This window comes from Myotis yumanensis, unplaced genomic scaffold, assembly GCF_028538775.1.
Source record: "Myotis yumanensis isolate MYYU_CA2020_CCGP unplaced genomic scaffold, mMyoYum1.0.hap1 SCAF_3, whole genome shotgun sequence".
Taxonomy (NCBI): Eukaryota; Metazoa; Chordata; class Mammalia; order Chiroptera; family Vespertilionidae; genus Myotis; species Myotis yumanensis.
The window spans coordinates 87733850-87760418 of record NW_027223754.1 but is presented as its reverse complement, the minus strand read 5'-3'; the positions used below and the strand labels follow the sequence as shown (position 1 = coordinate 87760418).

The 26569-nt window shown below is 39.3% G+C and overlaps 1 protein-coding gene across 9 annotated transcripts in view; it reads left to right on the top strand.

Moving 5' to 3' along the window:
* Positions 1–26569, top strand: part of CAB39L (calcium binding protein 39 like) — a 157467-nt gene that overhangs the window by 41021 nt on the left and 89877 nt on the right. For 6 of the 9 annotated variants that reach the window (XM_070409072.1, XM_070409076.1, XM_070409077.1 and 3 more), the window contains one exon: positions 12854–13053. The exons of 1 other annotated variant lie outside the window; for it this stretch is intronic. The gene's annotated coding sequence lies outside the window, so the exon portion shown is untranslated. The remainder of the gene's footprint in view (positions 1–12853; positions 13054–26569) is intronic. 2 more of the 9 variants (XM_070409074.1, XM_070409073.1) reach the window with 2 other exon arrangements.

Here is a 26569-nt window from a genome sequence, read left to right as displayed (position 1 = left end):
CATTTTTTTATGATTCTTTGTATTTCTGTGGGGTCTGTTGTTATTTTGCCTCTTTCATTTCTGATTTTGTTTATTTGGGTCTTCTCTCTTTGCTTCTTGGTGAGTCTGGCTAGAGGTTCATCTATCTTGTTTATTCTTTCAAAGAACCAGCTCTTGGTTTCATTGATCTGTTGTATTGTGTTTTTTTGTTTGTTTGTTTGATTGTTTGGTCTCTATGTCATTTATTTCTACTCTGATCTATATTATTCCTTCCTTCTGCTCACTCTTGGCTTTTCTTGTTGCTCTCCTTCTAAATCTTCAAGTTGCAGAGTTAGATGGTTTATTACCAGTTTTTGTTGTTTTTTGAGATAGGCCTGTAGAGCTATGAACTTCCCTCTCAGGACTGCTTTCATCGTGTCTCATAGATTTTGGATTGTTGTGTTTTCATTGTCATTTGTTTCCAGGATGCTTTTTATTTCTTCTTTGATCTCTTAGGTAACCCAATCATTCCTTAATAATATACTATTCAGCCTCCAAGTGTTTGACTTTTTGTGATTGTTTTTATTGTAGTTGATTTCTAATTTTATGCCATTGTGATCTGAGGAGATGCTTGATATGATTTCAATCTTCTTGAATTTGGAGAGAGTTTGCCTGTGTCCCAATATGTGGTCTATCTTTGAAATGTCCCATGTGCTCTTGAGAAGGATATATATTCTTTATCTTTGGGGTGGAATGTTCTGAAGATGTCGATTAAGTCCATCTGATCTAGTGAGTCATTTAGGATTGCTGTTTCTTTTGCTGATTTTTTGTTTAGAGAATTTATCCAGTGATATTGATGGAGTATTCAAGTCTCCTACTATGATTGTATTGCTGTCAGTCTCTCCCCTGATATCTCCAGAAGTTTCTTTTAATGTATTTGGGTGCTCCTGCATTGGGTGCATATATTTTTACCAGAGTTATATCCTTTTGTTGTATCAATCCCTTTAGAATTATGAAGTAGCCTTCCTTGTCTCTTGTTATGGTCTTCACTTTGAGGTCTATTTTGTCAGATATAAGTATTGCTACTCCGGCTTCTTTTTCATTTCCATTTGCCTGAAAAATGTTTTTCCATCCCTTCACTTTCAGTCTGTGTGAGTCCCTTGTTCTGAGGTGGGTCTCTTGTATACAGCATATACATATATGGGTCATGTTTTCTTTCTTTTTTTTTTTAAATTAAATCTTTATTGTTCAAATTACATTTGTTCCTCTTTTTTTTTTCCCCCATAACTCCCCTCCTCCCAGTTCCCGCCCCACCCTCCGCCCTCACTCCCCACCCACTGTCCTCATCCATAGGTGCACGATTTTTGTCCAGTCTCTTCCCGCATCTCCCACTCCCCTTTCCCCCCCAAGAATAGTCAGTCCGTTCCCTTTCTATGTCCCTGATTCATTATAATCACCAGTTCATTCTGTACATCAGATTATTTATTCACTTGATTTTTAGATTCACTTGTTGATAGATGCATGTTTGTTGTTCATAATTTGTATCTTTACCTTTTTCTTCTTCCTCTTCTTAAAGGATACCTTTCAGCATTTCGTATAATACTGGTTTAGTGGTGATGAACTCCTTTAGCTTTTCCTTATCTGTGAAGCTCTTTATCTGACCTTCAATTCTGAATGATAGCTTTGCTGGATAAAGTAATCTTGGTTGTAGGTTCTTGCTATTCATCACTTTGAATATTTCTTGCCACTCCCTTCTGGCCTGCAAAGTTTCTGTTGAGAAATCAGCTGACAGTCATATGGGTATTCCCTTGTAGGTAATTGAGTCTCTTTCTCTTGCTGCTTTTAAGATTCTCTCTTTGTCTTTTGCTCTTGGCATTTTAATTATGATGTGTCTTGGTGTGGTGCTCTTTGGATTCCTTTTGTTTGGGGTTCTCTGCGCTTCTTGGACCTGTAAGTCCATTTCTTTCACCAGGTGGAGGAAGTTTTCTGTCATTATTTCTTCAAATAGGTTTTCAATATCTTGCTGTCTCTCATCTTCTGGTACCCCTATCATTCTGATGTTGGTCCGTTTGAAGCTGTCCCAGAGGCTCCTTACACTATCTTCGTATTTTCGGATTCTTTTTTCATTTTGCTTTTCCTGTTGGGTGTTTTTTGCTTCTTAGCATTTCAAATCTTTGACTTGATTCTTGCGCTCCTCTGGTCTGCTATTGGGTGTCTGTATAATATTCTTTATTTCAGTCAGTGTATGCTTAATTTCTAGTTGGTTCTTTATCACAACATCGAGGGTCTCATTAGATTTCGTGAGGCTCTCATCAAGTTTATTGGCAGCTTCTAGCACATTATTGAAAGCCCTCAAAAGTGCGTTTTTTAGCTCTATATCCTCCATTTCTGTCATGTTTTTTTGTCTCCGCATTTTTTATGCTTTCTTGGTGCACCCCCTTGTGGTCTTTGTGCGCAGTCTAGTTAAGCCTTGATTGTTGTAGTTAATACTAGAGGGATTTGACCACCAGGCCGACTGGCTGTGAGAATCAGCTGTATTTGCAGTGGGAAAACTTCTGTCCTCTGGAGAGGTGCTAATCTAGCCTTTGCCTGAGGCTATCCGGCAAATGGCTCTGCGCAGGGCCTGGACGGGGCGGGATCAACAGGGCGGGCAGAGGGAGCGGTTATGGCTGCTCTCAGTCCCGTTCCCAGAGGCTCTGCTTCTCAGAACCCCAGCAACTGCTGCAAACCTTGGAGAGAAAGCTGCCCTCACGTTCCAACTGATGCCAGACAATCCCGCTTCTCCCGTTTGAGTCTGAGTCCCTAGAGACTCTCCCGGATCTGGAGCTCAGAGTCTGAGACTCCCTCCTGATTGAAAACGACAACCGCGCCCTCAGCCACCAGCCCGCTTTTCGCGCGCACCTCCGCACCTTTGTATTTTCCACACTGCGCCTCCTCTGAGCCTCGGTATGCTGTTCTCTTTCCTTCTAGTTGAAGAGTCTCTCCTCAGCCAGCCTTCCTGTGGTTCTGGGTGATGTCCGTTCCGTCTTTAAGTTGTATTTTTGAAGTGGTTGTTTGCGGCAGCAATCTCCGGTGTTTACCTATGCCGCCATCTTGGTTTCTCCTCGGGTCATGTTTTCTTATACATTCAGTCACTCGATGTCTTTTAATTGGAACATTTAACCCATTTACATTTAATGTTATTATTGACTAGAGGCCTGGTGCACAAAAATTTGTGCACTGGTGGGGGAGGGGGGGTGGGGGAAGTGTCTCTCAGCCCCACTTGTGCCCTCTCACAGTCTGGGACCCCTCGGGAGATAACCATCTGCTGGTTTAGGCCTGTTCCCCAGGTGGCAGATGGCAGGCCCCATCCCTCGGTGCCTGCCCCGCCTCCCCGGGTCACGCACACGGCAGGGCCGATCCGGGGGTTGGGGCGCCGCCCCGGTCGGGTTGCACACAGGATGCCCGGATGAAGGCCGGGTGGGCTGGCCGATTGCTGCTGCGCCGCCCCGGGTCGGGTCACACACGGACGCCTGCCATCCCGGGTCGCAGATAACAGGATGGCGGCAGGGCAGGCGGGATGGCGCTGTCCTCCCCTGCCTGCATTATGCAAATTAGCCGCCATCTTTGTTGGCGGTTAGTTTGCATATCACTCTGATTAGCCCATGGGAGGCGTAGCAAAGGTATGGTCAATTACCATGTTTGTCTATTATTAGATAGGATTGGTACTTGTTTGTAGCCATTCTATTCATTATGCCTGTGTTCCTTCCTCCCTTTCTATTTCTTCTTTTTACAGCATTCCCTTTAGCATTTCTTGCATTGCTGGCTTGGTTGTGATAAACTCCCTTAGTCTTTTTTGGTCTGCGAAGCTCCTGATTTCCCCTTCAATTTGTTTTATATATTTCAGTGCTTCCTGGTTGGGTACATATATATTAAGAAGTGTTATGTTTTCTTGATGAATTGTCCCCTTTGATATTATAAAATGTCCATCTTTGTCTCTTGTTATCTTGGAATCTATTTTGTCAGATATAAGAGTGGCTATACCTGCTTTACTGTGGATGTTATTTGCTTGGAGGATCATTTTCCACCCTTTTACTTTGAATTTACCTTTGTCTTTGTAGCTTAGAAGTGTCTCTTGAAGGCAGCGTATTGTTGGGTTTTGTTTTTTGATCCACTCTGCTACTCTGTGCTTCTTTATTGGTGAATTCAGACCACTTATATTTAGGGTAATTATTGATGTATGAGGATTTCCTATAGCCATTTTATCTTTTGTTTTCTGGTAGCTCTGTGTATCCATTGGTTCTTTTCTTTTCTTTTTTTGTCTGTTGTTTTCCATACTCCTTTCTCTTCCTCTTTTTTTAAAGCTATGCTTCTTAATTTTGGGAGTTTTGCATGGTTACCATTAAGTTTATGAAAAATAAAGTTGTTACATACAATTTTTTTTCTTTTGAGTGTGTCTAATCTCAATCCACCTTTGCCAGTTTGGACCTTTAACCCCTCACCTTTTATGTGTTTGTTGTCCCAAATTATCCCTTTTTATGCTGTAAGTTTTTGGTGATCTTACTCATAGTGTTTTGACCTTATGCTTTTTGTTTCTAGTAGAATAATTCCCTTGATTATTTCCTGCAATAGGTTTCCTGGTGATAAATTCCCTCAGCTTCTGTATGTCTAGAAAAGTCTTTATTTCTCCTTCATATTTAAAGGTTAACTTCACTGGATATTTTTATTTATTTATTTATTTTTTTGGCTGATACTTTTTTGCTTTCATTTATTTGAATATTTGTTTCCACTCTCTTCTGACTTGTAGAGTTTCTCTTGAGAAGTTGGATGATATTCTATAGGTTTTGTAAGTCACCTCCTTCTTTTCCCTGGCTGCTTTGAGAATTTTTTCTTTGTCATTAATTTTTGACTGTTTCAATACAATGCACCATGGAGAGAGTCTCTTTGGATTGAGGTAACTAGTTGTTTTGTTTGCTTCTTGGATTCAAGTATCCAGTGTGTGTGTGTGTGTGTGTGTGTGTGTGTGTGTGTGTGTGTGTTTATTGATTTCAGTGTGGAAGGGAGAGGGAGAGAGAGAATAGAAATATCAATGACAAGAGAGAATCATTGATCGGCTGCCTCCTGCACACCCCACACTGAGGATTGAGCCCCCAACGGGGCATATGCCCTGATCAGGAATCAAACCATGACCTCCCGGTTCATAGGTCAATGCTCAACCACTGAGCCACACGGGTGGGGCTTAAGGATCTAGTTCTTCCCATAGATTTGGGAAGTTCTCATCCACTATCTATTTAATAGACTCTCCATTCCTTTTCCCCTCTCTTCTTCATCGGGTATGGCTATAATTCTTATATTGCTTTTCCTGACAGAGTCAAATAGTGCTCATAGAGTTCTTTCTTTCTTTTTGTTTATGCTCAAGTCTCTCTCCTTCCCTTTGCATCATTTCTAGATTCCTATCTTCGATGTCACTAATCCTTTCCTCCATCTGGTCTGCTCTCCTTCCTATGCTTAGTAGTTTGCTCTTAATCTCCTTAATTGCATGCTTCATTTTCAAGATTTCTGATTGGTCCATTTATTCATTCATTCATTCATTCATTCATTTTAATCCTTACCCGAGGATATTTTTTCTCATTGAATTCTAGAGAGAGTGGAAGAGAAGGAGGAGGGAGGGAGGGAGGGAGAGAGAGAGAGAGAGAGAGAGAGAGAGAGAGAGAAACATTGACATGAGAGAGACACATTGATTGGTTGCCTCCCGCACTAGCCCCTACCCGGACTGGAGAACCTGCAACCAAGGTACGTGTTCTTGAACAGGAATCAAATCCACAACCCTTCAGTCTGCAGGCCAACACTCTAACCACTGAGCAAAACCAGCCAGGGCTGATTGGTTCTTTTTTAAAGTTTCAATCTTTGGTAAAGTATTCATTTTTTTCATTAATTTGTTTTCTGAGTGCATTGAACTCCCTTTCTGTATTTTCTCACATCTTGTTAAATATTTTCAGAACGGCAGTCTTGAATTCTCTGTCATTTTATTCATGTGTTCCAGCTTTCTTTCTGGAGATTTTTCATTTTCTTTCTGAGCTTCCTCATTACTGTGGTTATTTATTCATGGTATTTGCTGGTCTCCTTTGTCTAGGCCAGTGGTTTTCAATCTTTTATTGGCCATGCCCCACCTAAGCATCTCTAAAATCCTGATGCCCCCCTGTGACATATAATTCTTATTATTCAAAAAGTGAACTCCTGCCCTAACCGGTTTGGCTCAGTAGATAGAGCGTTGGCCTGCGGACGGAGGGGTCTCGGGTTCGATTCTGGCCAAGGGCATGTACCTTGGTTGCGGGCACATCCCCAGTCGGGGATATGCAAGAGGCAGCTGATCGATGTTTCTCTCTCATTGATGTTTCTAGCTCTCTATCCCTCTCCCTTCCTCTCTGTAAAAAATCAATAAAATATATATTTAAAAATAAATAAATAAATAAATAAATAAATAAATAAATAAATAAAGTGAACTCCTATTCATGTGTAGAAAGCCTTAAAGGCCATTTACTTGGTCTAAACAAGCTTCCAAAGAACATGACATCCATGAAAGAGAAAAGTAAAAGAACGAAAGGACAGTTGAAGTACTGAGGAAGAAATCACTAAGAAGTTGTTGAAAAAATAATAATATGGAGTGATATCAAAAAATTGCAAATAAAGTTTCAAAACATATAATAGAAAACTGAAATGTATAAATGTCACAATATATATTTATATAATGTATATGAGGCCCCTAGAGCCATAAGAAATGCAGAAAATTCACTGTTAATAACTCATTCTTGAATTTCCCCCCTTAAAATTCAAATTGCCCCCCTGTGAGGCGTGTGTCCCACGTTAGGAACCACTTGTCTAAACATACTAATATATTATATTGTATTATTGTCCTTTATCTAGCAGCTTTCTCCAAAGAGGTCTTTCTATTATTTTTCCAGTAGGTGGTGCTGAATCATAAGATTTTTACCTCTGTGACCTACCAGAGTTGCTCTCCTTAGCTTCTGTAAGACAGTACAGCCCCACTGCTTTGGGGTGGGATTTGTTTTACCCTCACTGTAATGGCAACCCTGTAGAGTGCCCCCCACGCACCCCACCTAGAGATCAATAGAGGGGGAAACAACTGCAATTGCAATTCTACTGCAGTAGCTGTCAGTTAGCAGGTAATATGCTCCTCTACCTGACACCAAGGACAACTAGAGGAGAGTTTTGGGAGTCTAAGGAGTGGCAGTGCTCTGTGGCTCCATTTCTTTGTCTGAAACACCACCACCCAGTGGCAGACAGCCACGGCAGAACCCTTATGCTGTGTCCTTGCCCGGGTGGCTCTGCTGGCTTAGCTGCTGTTCGCACTGCTCACCCTGCTGGAGAGCCCACTGAAGCTCTTTGTTTCTCCCAGTCCATGGAAGACCTGCTACCACTGGTTTCCTCCCCTCTCTGGCCGAACTGATTGCCAGCTCCTGGCTGCAGGGCTGCGTAGGTGGCCATTTGAGTTCTCCTCCCTTCTTGCCTCCCTGTTTATTCCTAGTTGCCCATCTTTAGATGCTTCAATGCATGGGTCTCTCAGGCCTTGTTTCTATATTGACAAGGAGTCCTTAGTTGAGTTATAGTTGATCAACTTGTTGAAGTTTCAAAGGGAGAGGCCGAGTGGATCTCTCATGCCACTATTCCTCTGACCAAGGTTCTTTAAAATATATATATATATATATATATATATATATATATATATATATATATATACATATTGATTTCAGAGAGAAAGGGAAAGTGAGAGATAGAGAGAGAAACATCAATGATGAGAGAGAATCATTGATCAGCTGCCTCCTGCATGCCCCCTACTGGGGATCAAGGCCGCAACAGGGTGTGTGCCCTTGATCGGAATCAAACCCGGGACCCTTTAGTCCCCAGGCCCACGCTCTATCCACTGAGCCAAACCGCCTAGGGCAGGGGTCCTCAAACTACGGCCCGCGGGCCACATGCAAATACAAATATTGTATTTGTTCCCATTTTGTTTTTTTACTTCAAAATAGGATATGTGCAGTGTGCATAGGAATTTGTTCAGTTTTTTTTAAACTATAGTCCGGCCCTCCAACGGTCTGAGGGACAGTGAACTGGCCCCCTGTTTAAAAAGTTTGAGGACCCCTGGCCTAGGGCTTACCAAGGTGTTTTGTTTTGTTTTTCATTTTCAAGTATTATGAGGGTTTTTTTAAAAAAAGAACCTTTACTTATCCCTTGAAGAAATTTTAAGGTATTTTATCATCTTGCGTCCAGAAGATGAAGCTTGTACTATGTTTCCTTTGATAATTTATTGATTCCTTTGTGGTCTATTATAAGGTCACTTTTTGTGATTCCTTTGTGTGCATCTTAAAAATGGTGTTTAGCAGGTATCAAATATAAACTGTACACAATCATAGGTACTCAGTCTTATTATATATTTTGAATACCATGTCTTTATTTTGTGGCTTAGAATCATAGTAAATATAACATCTCCCAATTTGAAAGTGATTTATGAAAATTAACCTTGTAGTTATTCTAAGTATCTACACCCCCATTACAAATTCTGAATTTCTTCAGTTATTTCAGAACTCTTTCAGTGTAATTTTAGACTCAGCAAGATACTGGGCATTTAATTCCTTTTAATGATTTGGGATCATCTCCATTTCTTTAAAAATCCTATATAATAAAGAGGTAATATGCAAATTGACCATCACACCCTCCCACAAGATGGCCACCACAAGATGGCCGGTAGGGGAGGGCAGTTAGGGGTGACCAGGCCGGCAGGGGAGGGCAGTTGTGGGCAATCGGGCCGGCAGGGGAGCAGTTAGATGTCAATCAGGCTGACAGGGGAGCGGTTACAGGGTGCCCAGTCTGGCAGGCAGAAGCAGTTAGGGGCAATCAGGCAGGCAGGCAGGTGAGCTGTTGGGAGCCAGCAGTTCCAGATTGTGAGAGGGATGTCCGACTGCCGGTTTAGGCCCGATCCCTGTGGGCAGTCGGACATCCCCCGAGGGGTCCCAGATTGGAGAGGGTGCAGGCTGGGCTGAGGGATACCCCCCCCCACACCCCCCCCAGCGCACAAATTTTGTGCAGTGGGCCTCTAGTAGGAAATAAAATTCTAGCCCTTGCCAGTGTGGCTCAGTTGGTTGAGCATCGTCCTTGCATGGAAAGGTTGACAGTTTGATTCCCTGTCAGGGCACATGCCCAGGTTGTGGGCCTGATTCCTGGTAGGGGGCAGTCAGTCAATGTTTTGCTCTCACATTAATGTTTCTCCTTCTATCTTCCTCTCTCTAAAAATCAATAAAAATATTTTTTTAGTGAAAAAAAAACCTCTAAATTTTACAAAACTACCAATTGAAGGGATAATCAGCAGACTAATCTCTAGTCGTCTTTGATGACTATTTCTTATGTGTTAAGATGTGAATTACCTTATAATATATTTAAATTTTAAAAGTCTAAATGAACTAGATTAAGAAATGTGTATATAACTAAATAAATCTGCTTATACCATTCATGTGCATTTAAATAAAAATGTGCATATTAGGAAATATGTATTAAATGTATGATATATAGATTAAGAAGTAATCCACACTTTATTTTCTTGTTTTTCTTAAGGATTGTAAACAACTGTTTAAAGATATTTATCTTGCCCTAGCAGGTTTGGCTCAGTGAATAGAGTGTTGGCCTGCAGACTGAAGGGTAGCAGACTTGATCCCCAGTTGGGGTCATGCAGGAGGTAGCCAATCAATGATTTTCTCTCATCATTGATGTTTCTATTTCTCCCTCTCCCTTCCTCTTTGAAATCGATGAAAATATATTTTTAGAAAATTAAAAAAGTGAAGATATGTACCTCTTACTTTATTTAAGCTCATATTCTTAGACATATTTCAGTTCTTCAGAGAGTAGGATTAAAATAATAATAGGGCTAATAACTAATTTTATCATGTCTATAATTGGGGCATGTTATTGGTCGTTAGAAGACCCCAAGAATTTTGATTGGTAACACATAGTAGGAAACAGAGTACCCAAAAATCTTTGGAGCTAAGGAGTTAGAACAGAATACTCTAAAACAGGCTCTAACTAGCATTCTCAGAGATCCAGCACATATTCCAACCTGAGTACATTGCCTCCTAATTCCAAAGACTCCTACAAATGCTACCTAGACCTGTCATCAACCATCTCACTCAGCTTTCTTTTTTTTTTCTTATTATTCTTTTTTTCTTTTCTTTTTTAATTGTTTTATTGCTTAAAGTATTACAAAGGGTATTACATATGTCTCCTTTTTTCCCCAGCCCTTGACAATCCCCTGGCCTCCCCTACTCCCCAGTGTCTTATGTCCATTGGTTATGCTTATATGCATGCATACAAGTCCTTCGGTTGATCTCTTACCCCCCCCACCCCCTCCTGCCCCTCAACCCTCCCTGGCCTTCCCACTGTAGTTTGACAGTCTGTTCAGGGCAGGTCTGCCTCTGTATCTATTGTTGTTCAAAAGTTTGTAATGGTCTTTATTATCCATGAATGAGTGAGATCATGTAATAATTTTCCTTCATTGACTGGCTTATTTCACTTAGCATAATGCTCTCCAGCTCCATCCATGCTGTTGCAAACAGTAAGAGTTCCTTCTTTTTTACAGCAGCATAGTATTCCATCGTGTAGATGTACCACAGTTTTCTAATCCATTCATCTACTGATGGGCACTTAGGCTGTTTCCAGATCTTAGCTATGGTGAATTGTGCTGCTATGAACATAGGGGTGCACATATCCTTTCTGATTGGTGTTTCTGGTTTTTTGGGATATATTCCTAGAAGTGGGATCACAGGGTCAAATGGGAGTTCCATTTTTAGTTTTTTGAGGAAACTCCATACTGTCTTCCATAGTGGCTGCACCAGTCTGCATTCCCACCAGCAGTGCACGAGTGTTCCCTTTTCTCCTCATCCTCTCCCGCACTTGTAGTTTGTTGATGTGTTGATGATAGCCATTCTGACAGGTGTGAGATGGTGCCTCATTGTTGTTTTGATTTGCATCTCTCGGATGATTAGTGACTTTGAGCATGTTTTCATATGTCTCTTGGCTTTCTGAATGTCCTCTTTTGAAAGGTGTCTATTTAGGTCCTTTGCCCATTTTTTGATTGGATTGTTTATCTTCCTTTTGTTAAGTTGTATGAGTTCCCTATAAATTTTGGAGATTAGGCCCTTATCAGAAATAACATTGGCAAATATGTTTTCCCACGCAGTGGGCTTTCTTGTTGTTTTGTTGATGGTTTCTTTTGCTGTGCAGAAGCTTTTTATTTTGATGTAGTCCCATTTGTTCATTTTCTCTTTAGTTTCAAGTGCCCTAGGAGCTGTGTCAGTGAAGAAATTGCTTCGGCATATGTCTGAGATTTTGTTGCCTTTGAATTCTTCTAGTATTTTTATGGTTTCTCGTCGTACATTTAAGTCCTTTATCCATTTTGTCTCACTCAGCTTTCTACCTAATTCCTCATTCCTGAACCTTACAAAGAGATCCATAATTTTAGGATATTTTACTCTGTAACTATATGTGTATAATAATGAAAAAAAATTTGTAGCCCTTAGCTTTTTAAATTTTCATTGAAGAGGTATTATACATCCTGACAATAATGCTTATATATGTGTGATGGGCGGTGGGGAGAGGAGACTTTCTAAAGTTTAAAAAAGTAAAGATATGTACCTTTTACTTTATTTAAGCTCATATTCTTAGACATATTTCAGTAACAAAGTAATTACATTAGGTTTGCACATGAATGCTATAAGTAGATTTATTTATTTATTTATTTATTTATTTTAATCCTCACCCAAGGACATCCCTATTGATTTTAGAGAGAGGGGGAGGGAAAGAAAGAGAAAGGGAGAGAGAGGAGGGGAGGGAAAGAGAGAGAAAGGAGAGAGAGAGAGAAAGAGAGAGAGAGAGAGACATTGATGTGAGAGAAACATCGATCGTTTGCCATCCCATACATGCCCCAACCAGGGATTGAGCCTACCGCCTATGTATGTTCCCTGATTAGGAATCAAACCCACAATTTTTCAGTGTATGGGACGACACTCCAACCAACTGAGCTACACTGGCCAGGGTTAAGCTGTTCTATTTATTATCTTTAGTGTCAATATTTTTATATTCTTTATAATTTTCTCTTTTATAATCTCAGATGTTGATTCTAAATTTCAAAATATACCCTAAAAATATATATACCCTATTTAAAAATACATTAAGTTTTCACAAAATTAATCTTTAAATTATGAATACTCTAATTCTAAATTCTCCTAGGTTTTAAATCTCAAGATTAATTTTTTAAGTATTTTAATTTCAAGATAAAATATTTGAATACTTACTTGCTACACTTTCTTATTATGATTGGGAATAACATCTTCCTTACGGAACTAGTATATTGGCAGATGAATCTGTTATTATCACTTTCAACATACCTTTATTAGAAACCTTTATTTACATTTTTAAACAAGATGGTCAGACCAGTTTAATCCGTTGACAAAACCCCATGCATGAATAAGTATAGGACTTAAAGGGGAAAAAATGTAATGAGAAAAAGGTTTTGTTTATCCCTAGACTCTTTTTTTGGCAAAGAATGAAGGTTGCCTCAGCTTAATTGTCTTATACACATTCTTGTGACGTTGCAAGATTTGTTCAGAGGAAGAAAAAGAGGGGAGGTATGACTGTGTGGTTATGTTTCTAAAAAGGGTGTTAGAGAGGGAGAAGAGAACACATAAGCAAGCTGGTTTGACCAGAAACAGAACTGCCTGTGACAGATTAAAAGCAATGCTTGGAATCTGAGAGCAAGCAAAGAGAGTGGAAATTTACAGCTGCCTTGTGTGAGTGTTCAAGTGATCGTATTCTGCTAATGTTTTTCGGTGGTAACTGTTACTCTTCAAAGACAGAGGCAGAAAGTCAAGACTGGATTGTGGAAACTCTTTTCTCTGCCACGCTTTGGTAATAGGAATCACCCCCTGTTGAAAGGAAGATAAAGGCTACTTCTTCTGAAGTCCTTTTAGCCCACGAGAGAGCTGTCTTCAGCACCTCACCATGTGTCTACTTGTTGTTGCTTAGACAAGCCTGGGATTTCTATAACATTTGGTGAGTATCAACCAGGTTATCTATACCAGTTCATAGAAATGGAATTGATATGGTAAACTTCAGTTTCAGTTAAAGTTTTACAGTTATTGCTTATATATTCATTTTAAATCATGTTGTTACCTTGTTTCTTTGTAAATGATAAACTGCTGTTACTAGGAGAGGTTTAAAAAAACAAAGGCTACAAAACAATACTCCTCTGTTGCCTAAGACACTTGAACTACTACCAACTATTCTCTGTCTGTGAAATATCTTATTTTGGAAACGGGTTTTTATTTACAAAGTTTCCAAAAATAAAATAATGGCAGTATATCATTTTTCACCTTACTCTTTCAACTTCATGAAAATTCAAGTTATATTTTTCTGCCTAGTGTCAGTAAATTTAAAGTTATCATTGTGATATTTGGTATTTTCAGTTATTAAATTACAGAATTCTCATGATTCAAGTGGCACATGACCTCTTGAAAGTTCCATAATAAAAATAAAATTAGACAATTTACATGTTAGATTTACCATTTGATACAAAATGAATGCACATGGATTTTAAATTAAGGAATAATGCAGTTGTATTGTTCTTATAGCTGATACCAAGCTCTCACAGAATGGTCCACTGGAGAACTAGAATAACCAGATGCACATATATGTAAGAAAGCAATAGAGCAGAAAAAAGAAAAAGAACTCTTAAAATATGTATTCACATTCTGATATAAACTTAGCATAGCAGAGTGTATGCTAATTTTACATATCTCATTTTAAGGGAAGGCATGTAATCATTCTTCTGCTGGAGGAAGGAAGTATATATTGTTAGCTGCTAAACTGAGTCATTGTGTAAAGATGTACCATTCTAAGCAAAGTTTCTAATCTGCACTTTGCCAGCCTCAAAAAATGTCCTTACTGATTCAAGTAAGTTCTTTAAACAGAACAACTTAGCTGAAATGAAAACTTCAGCAGAGTGTCAGTACACATATTAAAAGGATTTGTACCCTGGACATAATATAAAATGGCTATCCTTTCTCTAATATTTCCTCTATGTATATGGAAGCCAGTAGAACAGGTTTGGTTTTGTGGGATTTCTTTTTTTTTTAGCTTGTTGATCTATGTATCATAAGAAGCTCAGCTGGTCTGTGGAAACCTTTTCTGGACAAGTATTTTGCATTTGAAGTCAAAAGTAAATACAATAGAGATAATATCACAAACCAACTTCTACTTCTTTACAGAATTTCCCACACTCAGTCCTTCTTGGACTGATAGAAGACTGGCACACAGCTTCGCAATCTTGAAAATAATTTTATTTTAAACTAGCAATTCATTGTTATTATGTTAGTGGTGGCACCATTTCTTAAGCTCGTATAGAAATAAAGAATAAGTTATGCCCAGTTTACAAATATTTTGTATTTGAGAAGTTTTTTTGTGAGTCGGTTGTTGAGAATTTTGGACCCATGTTCCTTGGGAATCAAATTTAACAAATTATTGTTGGCTTTTATTATAGCCTAAGAATATATTTTACTCACATTGTAGCAAAACCATTGCCATCCTGAAAAATACTAGAAAATTAGTTTTAGTGATGAAACTAAATATAAAAACAATTATGTTGAATGAGACATTATCTTTATCCTAACTATTAATGCTTGAAGAAAAGCAAGTTTACTAAGAGTTGGATGGATATTTGGAAGAATGCTTATAAATTAGATTTCTAGCTTTAAGAGCTTTCAAGATTAATTGCACTGTTTATGAGATCTAAGCTCATGTAAAATCAGTGATTATTCTTTTCCTTGCTACAGAAATATTTCTAGCCATTGCTTTTATGCTTATCATTTATTTCAGAGGTCTAGCCCAGTGTTCTGACACATAAGTAGGTATCTAATAAATAGATACAAGATGAAGACTAAACTCTTTATTTATTTCACAAAAAATGGAACGGAGTAATTTTTCCAAATTAATCTAAAAAGGAGAGGGGGTTAAGGGCACATAGTTTTCATTATGAGAGAGATGACCTGACAAGAACTGATTGAAATGTGAGACTCTAACAAAGCAATGTACTAGTAATACAGAATAGACCTAACTATTAAGAGAAAAAGAAAAGAACATAGGATAACTTGGTGGTAATCCTGAATGAGTAGGGATGCTGATGACGGAAAGCAATTTACCAGCTAGGTATCTTGAGTACATAAGACATTCTGAAGTAAGGTATCAACTTTTTTTTTTTTAAAATATATTTTATTGATTTTTTACAGAGAGGAAGGGAGAGAGATAGAGAGCTAGAAACATCGATGAGAGAGAAACATTGATCAGCTGCCTCCTGCACATCTCCTACTGGGGATGTGCCTGCAACCCAGGTACATGCCCTTGACCGGAATCGAACCCGGGACCCTTCAGTCCGCAGGCCGACGCTCTATCCAGTGAGCCAAACCGGTTTAGGCGATATCAACTTTAACTCAAAAGAATTATGTATTTGCCTGTGTATACTAGGACCCATAAGAAATGTGGCTTATTTGGAAAATTCCAATTAGGTTGCAAATTAAGGTTAGTTACTCTGCCCTAAAAGTTCCTCTAAAGTGCCAAGATATAAAATTTTTAAATTAGTAATGCAATGAACAGATATAAAAATCAATAACAAAATAAATAGGAAATGAATGCAGATTACACTTATATTGTATGATCCTTATATTGTACAGAAAGACTTTTCCATTTGATTAAAAAACACTACACTTTCTTTGTTAGTTTTTTATAAATTAAAATAAACCTACCACTACATGAAAAAAAATTCAGAAAAGTTCAGAAATTACCATTCTTTTATGTGGCAAATTATTTAAAAAGTAATGCTTTTGAGTATTCCTAAATGGCATATAATAGTTGCTTAATAAATATTGATTGATTGATTGAATAAAATAAGGTGAAATAGTTTAGACAGTTTTTCATTTCTGAGATACGGATCTCTGTTTACATATACATGTACATATGTATTTAAAATGTAGCTCAAAGATAATATTTACTGATATTTCTTTAGCAAGGGGAAAAAGCTATTAAATGCTTTTTCATTGTGGTCCTACTTAATATTCCATCAGTAATAAAAATAATTGGTTTAAGCTGAAATCTTTACTGCTTTTGAATGATATAATATACTTTTCAGTTTTGTGACTTATATGTCTTAAACTTCTAGCAAAAACTCTTCTAGGCTTTTGCAGCTTTGGAAATATGAAAGGCTATATTAACCTACCCAGCCAGAAAAACTACACACCTGGAAATCTATAGGATGCAAGTTATCTTCAGCTAAATTGCTTTCATCTCTACTCTCCCATGTTAATGTTTTTATAGATTGACAGTTCATAGACAGGCACAAGGGCTTACTGAAGCTATGAAATAGTTATATTTCACACTATAACCAAAAACCTTGTCTTAATACCAATAACAGTATCTAGTCAAAATTTGGTGATTGTTATGTATGTACTTAGAGTAAAGACTAAAAATAAAAGTGAATTTTGAGTTTCCTTTGATAATTCTGTTGTGAAGAATAACCATTGTGAATTTCAGAGATCTGATGTTTGATTACAGTTACTAGTTTTTATTTTGTTTTAATTTTTAAAATATTTTTATTGATTTCAGAGAGGAAGTGAGAGGGAGAGAGCAAGAGAGAGAAACATCAGTGATGAGAGGGAATCATTGAGTGGCTGCCTCTTGCACAGCCCATACTGGGGATTGAACCCTCAACCTGGGCATGTGCCCTTGACTGGGAATCGAATTGTGACCTTCTGGTTCCTAGGTCAACGCTCAACCACTCAGCTACACCAGCTGGGCTACAGTTACTAGTTTTTGAGAATACTAACCTAGCTTCATATCTCGGCTATAAATTGAGATTATAAAATTTGAATGTAAAGTTATTATTTCTTGACAATCATTAATATCTAATAGGTGTAGAAAATTTTAGCTCCAACAAATGACTGGAGCTGTCAACAGAAATGTTACTAATGAATGAAATTACTGGTTGTTTTTTCTGGAAAAGTCATCATAGCAAGTGATTGAACTCCCCATCTCCCGGTCGAACTCCCGAGGGCACACTTTGCCAATTAGCCTTTTATATATATAGACTAGAGGCCCAGTGCACAAAAATTTGTGCACTTGGCGGGGAGAGGGGGTCCCTCAGCCTGGCCTGTGCCCTCTCGCAGTCTGGGACTCCTCAGGAGATAATGACCTGCTGGCTTAGGCCTGCTCCTGGGTGGCAGAGGGCAGGCCCAATCCCTAGGTGCAGCCCCTGGTCGGGCTCAGAGCAGGGCCGATTGGGGAGTTGGGGCGCTGCCCCGTGTCATGCACAGAGCAGGGCGGATCGGGAGGTTGCAATGCCACCCCAGTCATGCTCAGGGTGGGGCCGATTGGGGGGTTGGAGCACCGCCCCCTGTCACACTCAAGGCAGGGTCCATCGGGAAGTTGCGGTGCCACCCCCATCACACACAGAGCAGGGCCCATCAGGGGGGTTGGGGCTCCGTACCCTGTCACACACAGAGCAGGGCCGATCGGGGGGTTGAGCTCCCCCCTGTCACTCACAGAGTAGGGCCGATAGGGGAGTTGGGGCACCGCCCCCTGTCACACACAGAGCAGGGCGGATCAGGGGATTGGGGCGCCACCCTCTATCACCCACAGAGCAGGACCGATAAGGGGGTTGGGCACCGCCACTGTCACACTCAGGGCAGGGCCGATGGGGAGGTTATGGCTCTACCCCGTCACACACAGAGCAGGGCCCGTGGGGGGAGGTTGGGGCGCCACCCTCTATCACCCACAGAGCAGGGTTGATCAGGAGGTTGGAGCGCTGCACCCTGTCACACACAGAGCAGGCCGATCAGGGGGTTAGGGCGCTGCTCCATGGCCACAGCCGGCTGAAAGCAGGTATCTGGGCTTTATTTATCTTCTATAATTGAAACTGTGTTGCCTTGAGTGGAGCTCAGAGCCGGCCGCGGCAGGCGGGAATCTTGCTTCCTCCATCACTGGGCAACCAAGCCTCCTGCTTGCTCCAGCTCCGTGGCTGCGGCCACCATCTTGGTTGGGTAAATTTGCATATAGTCACTCTGATTGGCTGGTGGGCGTGACTTAAGGCATAGCGATTGTATGGGCAATTTGCATGTTTGTCTTTTATTAGTGTAGATGCATTGAATGGAACATATAATAATGATAGTGTGATGGTAATGCTCTTTGTGTCTCTTTTAAGTGGTAAATCCTTCATTAACAATTATTTTTTAATTAATTAATTATTTTTTTTATATCTTTATTGTTGAAAGTATTTCATATGCCCCCTCCCCCTTTTTTCCCCCTTGCCCTCCTTCACTCAGATCCCATTACACCCCAGACCTCCACTCAGATCCCATTCCACATAGACCTATTATCTGTGTCGATGGATAATGCATATATACAGTGGGGCCTTGACTTACGAGTGTCCCAACTAACGAATTTATTGAGCTACCGATTTTTTGCATTGAGTTGACAGAGTAATTTGAGTTAACGAGCTCCTTAACGAGCTCCTTAATGAGCTTGGTCTCGGAACGAATTAAACTCGTAAGTCAAGGCCCCACTGTAGATAAAGTTCTTTAATCTCTTCTCTCCTCTCCACCCCCCTTCACTCTGAGATTTGTCAGTCTGTTCCATGTTTCTATGCCTCTGGTTCTATTTTATTCATCAGTTTATTTTGTTCATTAGATTCAATTGTTGATAGATATGTATTTATTTGCATTTTGTTGTTCATATTTTTTATCTTTTCTTCTCCTCCTCCTCCTCCTCCTCCTCCTCCTCCTCTTCCTTCTCCTCCTCCTCCTCCTTCTTCTTCTTCAAGAAGACACTACAACATTTCATATAATACTGCTTTGGTAGTGATGAACTCCTTTAGTTTTTTCTTATCTGTGAAACTTTTGATCTGATCTTTAATTCTAAATGATAGTTTTGCTGGGTAGAGCAATCTTGGTTGTAGGTCCTTCCTTTTCATCATTTTGAATATTTCTTATCACTCCCTTCTGGACTGCAAAGTTTCTGTTGAGAAATCAGCTGACAGTCGTATGGGAACTCCCTTGTAGGTAACTAACTACTTTTCTTTTGCTGCTTTTATGATTCTCTCTTTGTCTTTAACCTTTGGAATTTTGATTATGATGTGTCCCGGTGTGGGCCTTTTTGGGTTCATCTTGTTTAGGACTCTATGCTTCCTGGACTTGAAAGTTTATTTCTTTCACCAGGTAGGAAAAGTTTTCTGTCATTATTTCTTTAAATAGGTTTTCAATTTCTTACTTCCTCTCTTCTCCTTCTAGAACCTCCATGATATGAATGTTGGTACTCTTGAAGTTGTACCAGAGACACCAGCTTCATATTTTTGGATTCTTTTTCTTTTTGCTCTTCTGAGTGGATGTTTTTTCTTCCTTATATTCCATATTCTTTGTTTAAAATATGTCTTTAATGATTGAGAGAAAGAGAAAGGAAGAGAGAGAGAGAGAGATCAATCGGGGATGGAATCTGCAACCTGAGTATGTGCCCTGACCAGGAATTGAACTGGTGGCCTTTTGGTGCACAGGATGATGCTCAATCAACTGAGGCACACTGACCAGGGCCCAAATTCTTTATTTGATTCTTGGCATCCTCTGCTCTACTTTTTATTTCCTATAATTATTCTTCATTTTGTTTAGTGTATCCTACATTTCTGACTGATCCTTTTAAAAAATGTCATTGATATTTTTGTTCCTTGAAGTTCTCACTAAGTTCATTGAAGTTCTCAGTAAGTTTCTTGACATTCTGACTAACTTTCTTGAACATCCTTATAACCAGTGTTTTGAACTCTGTATCTGGTAGTTTGCTTTCTTCCATTTCATTTAGGTTTTTTTCTGGAGATTTCTTGTTGTTTCACTTGCTATATGTTTCTTTGTCTCTTTATTTTGGCTGCTTCCCTGTGTTTGTTTCTATGTATTAGGTAGAATTGCTATGTCTCTTGGAATTGGTAGAGTGGTCTTGTATAGTAGGTGTACTGTAGGGCCCACTGACTTGGCCTCCCCAGTCACTGGGTGCACTGGCTCTGGGGCCTTCCAGAAGGTGCAGAGTCAGCTACTGCTTGTGCCCTGTCTGGGGCCACCTGGCACAATCTACAGAGCAATCTGTAGATGGCTGCTACTTGTGTTGGGCTTGGAGGTGTCCAGGAGAGGCCAAGCTGTGAACCTTGGCAAACTGCTGCTAGTGCCAGGCCTGGCGCCACTTATCCAGAGGTATGCGGCATACCAAGGCCAAATGCTGCTTGTTTGAGAGATTTGAGGAAAGTCTGAATCCTGAGCTAGGATAGGCCATTCATATTGTAAATACACTGGAAGAAGCTTGGGTGGGGCTGCAAATTGGGTGGGGTGGAATCTCAGGGAATCACCAGGGTGGACTAGGTTAATGGAAACTCAGATATGGCACCCGTCTGTCAGCACTCTGATGGGGTAATCTCAGCAAAAGAACAATGTCCTCTTCTAGCACTTTTGTCTGGGAAATAGCTGCTCCCAGTTCTTGCCCTGATGCCAGATAAGCTGCTGCCCCAGCACTGGAGCTCAGAGGGAGGCTAAGTCCATGCATGGGCCCTTTAAGAGGAACTGCCTGCGACTCCAGCAACCCTCCATGTCACTTAGTCACAATACCCACTGATGTTTATAAACCAAAGTTACAAGGACTTCTCTTTCCAGCACTGGAACCCTGGGCTGAGAGGTCTGGTGTGGGGCTGAGATCCCTTGCTCCTTACGGGGGACCTCTGTAGCCAAGATATCCCTCCCTGATTAAAAAAAAGGCCACATGTGGTTCTTGGACCAGGCCATTCTGTGCCTTCACTCCTCCTGTTAGTCTCAACAACAGGCCATTCTGCACCTCTACTCCTCCTACTAGTCTCAACATGGCTTCTTATTTAATTCTCTAAATGTAGGACTTCTGTTCAGACAGATTTCAGGCAGTTCTGAATTATGGTTGATCTGTGGTTTAGTTGTAATTTTGATGTGGTTGTGGGAGGAGACAAATACTGCATTTACCTATGCTGCCATCTTGACTCTCCTTCTCTCTATAGATTTTTATTTAATTTATTTATCTATCTATTTATTTATTTATTTATTTATTTATTTTTAGATTTTTATTTTATTGGATGGCTTTTTATCATCACCTAAAATAATTATTTGATTTATTTATATAATTTACAATTATTAAATAATGTGATTTGATATACTGTTCTCAAAACATTCTTTGATTTTATTGACAAGAATTTACTTAGAGCCCTGGCTGCTTTGGCTCAGTGGGTAGAGCATCCGCCTGTAGACTGAAGGGTCCTGGGTTTGATTCTGGTCAAGGGCATATGCCCGGGTTGCGGACTCAATCCCCAGTGTGGGGCGTGCAAGAGGCAGCCAATCAATGACTCTCTCTCATCATTGATGTTTCTATCTCTCTCTCCTTCTCCCTTCCTCTCTGAAATCAATAAAAATATATATATTTTTAAAAAGAATTTACTTAGAATCTACATTGAACATTTTAACTGAAAATAATTTAAATTACTTCCCTAGTAGCTCCTGTTCCCATTTCTATCAGTAGCTTTTCTAAACTTTTATATTTCCTTAAAGTCCCTATAATACTTCCCTGTTGTTCATCTCCCTCCAGCAGTGACTTGTTCTACTTAGCAGAGAAAATAGAGGTCGCAAAATAAAAAGCCTATATAATAAAGAGGGAATATGCAAATTGACCGTCACCCCACCACAAAGATGGTGGAGCCCACAGCATAGGTGGGGTTTCCGTAACACAAGATGGCTGCATCCACAGTGGAGGCTGAGTTCCCGTAACGAGCCTTAACGAGCAATCAGCAGGGACCTGAGGCTGCAACCCCCGCCCTGGCATCAGGCCAGGGGATCTGAGGCCACCTGGTGGGGCTTGACGGGGAACCTCAAGGTGCACCTCCAGCCCTGGTGCTGGGCCGGGGGACCTCAGGTTGCTCCCTCCGCCCTGGCGTAAGGCTGGGGGACCTTAGGCTGTGCCCCCTGCCCAGCAGGGCTTGACGGGGGACCTCAGGCTGCACCCCCCACCTGGTGGGGCTTGATGGGGGACCTCAGGCTGCGTCCCCTGCCCTGGCGCCGGGCCATGGGACCTGAGGCTGTGCCCCCTGCCCGGGAGGGCTTGACAAGCGTGGGACTGGCTGGGTTTGGATCTAGCCCAATTGAGGGGGGGGAGGGGCGCTGGCCAGGTCTGAGTCTCATGTGATTTTGAGGCACACATGGGTGGGCAGGGGTTTGACTCTGGGACCCATGGTGCACCCCAGACTCTGACAGGAGGAAGATTTTCATATACATTTTACTAATTTTCTTTCATCTCTGATACTTTCCTTGTAGAGAAAGAGAAAATAGCATTATTAAAATATTTCCTCTAATTAATCCCCACCAGGCCACTAGTAGATATATAATATAGTCTTTATTTTACCCAACATGTATAAAATGTTATTCATTTTATAAAGGAAATTGACAGATGTTATATGTTATATGTAATCTATAAATATATTTCCTATTTACAATAATAATTAGATGAAATATATACATTATATAAAGAGTAAGGCAAAAGTAGGTTTATAGTTCATATGGAAAAATAATACAGTAATTAATAAATAAAAATAAATTCTGTTTCATGTACTCACAATTATAAACCTACTTTTGCTCCTCCATGTATATATATAAAACCTATACTACACACACATACAAAAATTTTGTGTTGTCTTATATTCATGTAATATTGCTTGGCATATCTTTAGGCATCTCTTTATTCTCAACATTTTTCTATCATTTTGTTGTTTTATGTCCCTTGGGAGTTTATAGCTGAATTGTGTGTGTGTGCACTGACTCAATTTGAGTCTTGATTTTTTAGTAGTAGAATTTAACACATTTGCATATAATTACTGTTGTTTGCTCTTATTCTTTCCATATTGTTTCATATTCCCTCATTACTATTTGCTTGTTCTTTTATTTTTTTCACTCCTGATTCTTACTGATTCAGTTAAATTATTTTTGTTCTTTTTTCACCCTTTTGATAGTTGCAAGTTCTGCATCTTAACATCTGTCATTGTTCCTTGAACAAAGTACAAAATCTATAAAAGAATTTTACTTATTTGCATTATTCCAGGTTACTGATGTTAGTTTTTGTTACATTTTGCCTCTAACAGAATACTGTAGGAATACTTTTTTAACAATTGTATTAAGCTTCACACACACGTATCAGCCTTCATTTAGACTTAACTTTAAATTTTATCAATTTCTTTGCTCAGCTCCATATGTTTTTCAAATATTATTTTCATTTGCCTATTTCTCTATTCTCTTCCTTTTCCATTTCCAGCCTTAGGTAATTTCACTTTGCCCTCACAAGTGCATAATATTTTGACAGAGTACAGAACTCTAAATTAAAAATCTTTTCCTCTAGAAGCTATGCTGGGGCTGACTGGCAGACCCTGAGTGACAGATGAATGGATTACTCTGGCACAGGTTTCTGTGAAAGAGAGGGCTAAGGGACTGCTTGGCTATAGCAACCAAGCAGCCTCATTTGCCTGTCTCCTTAGGCTTTTATTATAACAACAGCTTGAACTAAAATTAACTATTAGATACTATCAGCAGGGTAAGCATCCTTGAGAAGGCACAAGCTTCTACAAGGTCATGTCTAAAGACTAAACATAGAGATTCCAGTAAAACATCCAGGGGCTCAGACTTGTTTGGAAAAGTCAAGGCAGGGTCTGCCATCTTTGGTAAGGTTCCCCTAGAGATCCCCAACCTTTTGGAGAATCCTCCTTACAGACTTTCCAACCAAGTCCCGTGCTTCCCCACAAAGCTATGTAAAGAAGGTTTCACTGTGGGTTTTTTTTTGACATTTGATTTCAAGTTATAAATCTTGTTTCTTCTGGTTCTTAGGTGCTGCTCTCTTTTGGAAGTTTGTAGGATTTCTCTTTAACTTTAGAGTTTAGAAAATTTTTAATGTACTTAGAGTGAGCCTTTTCACATTTCTCCTATAAAACCATTAGTTTGCATAAATCTGGAGACATGTACCTTTATTCACTCAAGTAAATATTTTTTCTTTGTTGATTTATTTGTTACTCTCTCTTCACCAATTATCTGTTTTTGTTTTTCTTGAAGAATTCATATTTGATCAATATTGGTTCTCCAGACCTACCCTGTTTATTTCCAATGTTTCTCAATGTGTTCTTCTTTGTTTTTCTTTGTTTGCTCTCCTTTTTAGGAGATTTCCATGGCTTGGTCTTCAATTAGCTTTTTGTTTTTCAATTCTATGCCATTCTACCAGTCAGCTATTTTACTGCATTTTTAGTTTTAAGCAAGTATTTTTTGTTCACTGTTTACTTCTTTTGCAGCCTATTCTTATTTTATGGATGTAATAGCATATCATATTTTGGGGGAAGGGATATTAAATATATTTTTTTCTTGTTTTAATTCCTTTCTTTCCTCTTTCCCCAGGGATTTGCTCTGTTTATATTTAGCTTGCATGTCCTTGACTTTCCTCAAATGCCTGGTGATCCTTGATTGTGATTTATATTTTTAAGCAAGGGACTATATTAATTGGATGTTGGTATGACTTTCTTCAACTATCTAAAGAAACGGGCAAAATATAGAAATGGGAAATTTACAGAAAAAGAAAGTTAAAATGCCAAGTAAGAATATGAAAAAATGTTCATTCCTGTTAGTCATTGAAAAATACAAATTATAGTAATAAAGGAGTAACCTTTTATAACTGTTATATTGGCAACATTTTTACATTGTTGGGAAGAACGAAGCACAACTGGGACTCATGCCAGTGAGAATATAATTAGTCTAACAACTTGGGAATGTAACGTGGCCATTTCTAGTAAAGATGATCATACTGTTTGTGCTCCTTGAATCCATTTTAGAGCAGTGTTTTTTAAACTTGAGCTTGTAACTCATTACCAGGTACTGAAATCAGTTTAACAGACAATGATCAGTACTTTTTTAAAAAATATATTTTTTGTTGATTTCAGAAAGTAAGGGAGAGGAGGAGAGAGAGAGAAACATCAATGATGAGAGAGAATCATTGATCAGCTGTCTCCTGCATGCCCCACACTGGGGACCAAGCCCGCAACCCAGGCATATGCCCTGACTGGAATTGAACCCTGACCTCCTGGGTTGATAGGTTGACACTCAACCACTGAGCCATGCCGTCTGGGAGATCAGTACTTTTTTTAAAATGATGTAAGATAAAACAGAATAGAATGGAAAATATCCAGAGAGCAGGTATTGTTTCATGAAATAATTATATAATAATTTATACATTACTTGTTCTAGGTCACAATGTAAAATGCATTCCTAAGTATGAATCACTCTAAAAAAAGGGGTGAAACCACTGCCTTAGAGACATTCTCCTACAAATGTACAAGTAAACATGCAAGATAATCTGTATTACAATTATGTTTGCAACAGTAAATAATTGAAAATAATTAGAACTCAGAGAATTAGTAAATAAATTGCAATATAGTCATACAATGGGATGGTATACAGTAGGTAAGATGAATAAATTAGAGATTTGTGTATCAATACAAATAGATCTCATAACATAATGTTGAGGGAAAAAGGAACTAATGGTATGATACCATTTATATAAAGCTAAAGCATACACAATATCTCATATTATCTATAAATGTTGGTAAAAAAAGTGAAAACATATATAGGAAAGATAAATGATAAGTAGGCACAGTATGAGCCAGAGGGGAATAGGATCAGTGAGACATACCAAGGGGCTTGCTTCAGTTGTTTTATTTTTTAAGCTAGGTGGTAAATATTGAGAAGCACATTACATTGTTCTCTATCTCTCCTCCTGTATGTCCAAATATTTTATTTAAACTAAATTAAATTAAATTAAAACACATAGGCAGAAAAGTCCTGTTGAAGTATTTTGATTATCTTGTCCTTGTCATAATTTTGTAAGTCAATTGTTATAGCCAGGGAAGTGGAAGAAATACTCTGGCCACACCTGGGTCCTATTCCCACCCTTTTGGTAGGGTGGGGTGGGAAGTAGAACAGACATGTCTTATCACCAGAAGAAACAGGACTAAACAGATACCAGAGATTTTCTTTTTTTGTTGTAATTTTAAAAAATCTTTATTGTTGAAATTATTACTTATGTCCCCTTTTTCCACCCATTGACCACTTCTAGCCTACCCCCGCCCCACCCCCGGCCCCTACCCCAGGCCTTCACCACCCTATTTTCTGTGTCCAGGGGTTATGCATATATGTATACAGTTCTTTGGTTGATCTCTTCCCACCCACACACCCTCCCCTGCCTTCCCTCTGAGATTCCACAGTCTGTTCCATGGTTCTTTGTCTCTGGATTTATTTTGTTCATCAGTTTATTTTGTTCATTAGATTCTTCACATGAGTGAGATCATATGATACTTGTATTTCTCTGACTGGCTTATTTTGCTTAGCATTAAAAAAAAGGCTGTGCTACATTTACACCATGGAATACTATGCAGCAGTAAAAAAAGGGGGGTGGGTCT